This window comes from Pavona decussata, unplaced genomic scaffold (genome assembly GCF_977016875.1).
Source record: "Pavona decussata unplaced genomic scaffold, jaPavDecu1.1 SCAFFOLD_156, whole genome shotgun sequence".
Lineage (NCBI taxonomy): Eukaryota > Metazoa > Cnidaria > Anthozoa > Scleractinia > Agariciidae > Pavona > Pavona decussata.
The window spans coordinates 3,294,582-3,297,500 of NW_028145568.1; the positions used below are offsets into that span (position 1 = coordinate 3,294,582).

The 2,919-nt window shown below is 38.3% G+C and overlaps 1 protein-coding gene and 1 pseudogene across 1 annotated transcript in view; both read left to right on the top strand.

Annotated features, from left to right (window-relative positions):
* Positions 1-446: 446 nt before the first annotated feature.
* On the top strand, positions 447-1,590 carry LOC146465319 (adrenocorticotropic hormone receptor-like; annotated as a pseudogene).
* Positions 1,591-2,670: 1,080 nt separating this feature from the next.
* The window catches only part of LOC146465320 (uncharacterized), an 18,350-nt gene continuing 18,101 nt past the window's right edge, over positions 2,671-2,919 (top strand). The window contains exon 1 of the mRNA XM_085128551.1: positions 2,671-2,802. The gene's annotated coding sequence lies outside the window, so the exon portion shown is untranslated. The remainder of the gene's footprint in view (positions 2,803-2,919) is intronic.

Genomic DNA, 2,919 nt, shown 5'->3' on the forward strand with positions numbered 1-2,919 from the left:
ATTAAGAGAATTGAGATAAATTGCGTAGTGTAAGTCACTGAGCAGTAACACTTAACCTTGCAAGCCGGACTTGTCGCAGCTCAAGCGAGATCGAGCTCATAAATTCGCTGGTTCCTGAGAAAAAGACCTTTGGTGTCGACCATTTAGCTAAGATTAATTCATGAGAAAAATGAATGCCTGTTTATTCCAACGTCGGTCAAAAAAAAAACAAAACAAATAAACGTCAGTCTCCCGCCCTTTTAGCACATCCACCTGAGGTTTCTCCTTGTCTAGAACTCAAAGGTTTCAGTTCTTGACGTTTGCAGTGATAAGAAGTGCCACTCTTCAATACCACAAGAAACGAAAAAACAAGCACAGCTGCCTTAGTATGTTTGAGGAAGAATTAAAGTAATGGGTATTTGTTTGCACAACGCTGATATTAAAGGATCAATCGATGGAGAGAGAACTTGAGTTATGAACTCAAACAATAGCGCTTCTTGAATTGGCGATAAAATCGTTCGGATCGATGAACAATTTGTCCTATTATGCCGTTTCAAGCCGGAAACGAGTCCTTAACAAATGAACACGAGCACTCCATACTTCAGCATTATCTAATAATTCCCTTTCCCTTGGCGATTCTTTTCACTTGTCTAGAACCCATAACAGTTCTTGGAAATGGATTTCTGCTGCTAACGTTTTGCCGAAATTCATGCACGCTTCTTCGTACACCGTCAAATTTTTTCGTCTTTAGTATGGCATTGGCAAACTTTTTCACGGGATGCATTGTAGAACCGCTTCTGGCCTACAGATATTACTGTCTTCATTTCAGAAACGTTCCGCTTTTGTCACTTAGAAAAGTCTTGTCTGCGTTTTCTATTGTTACAATGAACGTTTCTTTATGTAGCGTTTGCGCGTTCTCCTGGGACAGTTTCTTCGCGTTGTCTCGCCCAATAAAACACCGAAGATTTGTGACTATGCGAAGAGCGAGGGTGTTCATCGCTTGCATGCGGATTTATCAGACTGGATTCGCATCGTCGTTATTCACAAAAATACCGCTCTATTGGATTCTTCGGATTGATTTGCATGTAAACTCCACTCTGCTAATTACACTCTTGCTGCTTTCTTAGGTTTGTCTGTACAAAGCGTTCAAAAAGCGCGAAAGAAAGCGAAATCGAACATCCTTAAGTACGTCAAGAACACAAACGAACTTTGGGAAAAGCAAGAGGAGCAACAGAATGGACAGGCGTATACGCATGATAATATTCTTGTTTACTTTAGCTACGACCATTCCGATTCTGCCAGTAACTGTGGCATGGTACGTCAAGGAGTATTGCACAAAGTGTCAACGGAATCAAAATCTAATTTTGATAGAGAAAGTGCTGAATCAGCTTGTTTTTATCAAGTTTGTGCTTGATCCTTTCGTCTATGCCTGGCGATTGGAAAGATATCGCAAAGCGCTGAGAACAATGCTGTGCTGTAATCGCTTGTAACATTAAATATGATATAAATTGTTGGTGGTAGAACGCCGCGTACGTTTGAGGAATTTTTGACCATCATACAGTCAAATTTCTGAACGGAAACGAAAACACGAAACTTGAAGCAGTACGTTTATAGCACGCAGAGTAGCATGGCAGGGAGTAATGACGACATGTAATGAAATTTATCTTAATATTTCAACTAGTACCACAAGTTTTCTTCAGGGCTAGCGTTATTAAAGATGACTAGTGGCACCAGACGAAAAATGCGGGAAAATATCATTGTTTACTTGAAAACTTTAACTATAAAAGTTAACGCTAAAAGAGAACGACATCTCGACCGTTCGACTGTCATTTTCAAGTTCAAGATGAGAAGTAAAGATTAGCATGTACTTATATACAATTGTGAAAAAACTAATGAGATGCTGACTTAAAAAGCTCTAAGATATTCACATCTAAACAATAAAAGAAAATAATAGCGTGAATGATAACTAGAAAACGTTCCAACAGTTGATAAGTAAAGTTTGCCTATACAAGTTGTATTGGTTGTATTGTTTAGATCTTGAAAGTTTCGTTGACGATTACCCGAGTAGACTTCGAGATAATCAACACTTTTTTTTTTTAAATGAAAGGCTGTGCGTTAGCGTTTTTATTAAAACAGCTGTTGCTTAGAAACCAATTAAATGAAAAACTTTAATCATATCTTGAAAAGGTGGTGTTGTGTGAAGGAAATTGAAGTTTGTCTAGTACGTGAAATTTTTATCTCAAAAGGTCCACGTCTAAGTCAGAAAAACTGTTGCAACTCTCCCCAGAGCAAGCGTGATCATAATCTGTTTTAGCCAAGAGAGCCAAATTTGGTTCGTACAATTGAACTCAAAACTTAATCATTACACTTCAATTCATTATATCTTTCATTACGTTGAATGTGTTCCATCTAATGCCTGGTAGCGTTAAGGTGGAGGTTCTGTTTTATTATATTTTTTGTAATTATTGTTTTAATTTTACTCGGCGAAAGCCCTGCTTTGTACTTGATGGCACTCCTTGCATTCTAATTACTCATGCCCACTCGAGTTGCGTAGACTTCATTAGATTAAATTCTATGAATATCCAATGACTAAAGCGCTGTACAAAAGATTAATTACATTTTGAAAAACAGTGCTTTCAACTGTCTGTGTGTCAATGACAAGCTGCTTGATAGAACAGGAAATCAGATGAATGGAAAAGGTACGGCGTCGAACGAGTGATATCCACGACATAACCAACAGAAACGTATTCAGCTGAACTGAAGCGCCATACTTTTATTGCAGACTGTTACCGCTTCTGACACGGTGTACTTCCAGAGTTTAAGGTAATTATGATGGACGGTTGTATTCGAAGCCTGTTTTGGTGTCCAAGGGTTGGCAAGTGAAAGTTTGCAAGTCCAATATCTTTCTAATTCGTTTTATGGAAAGAAGCATCAAAGAGT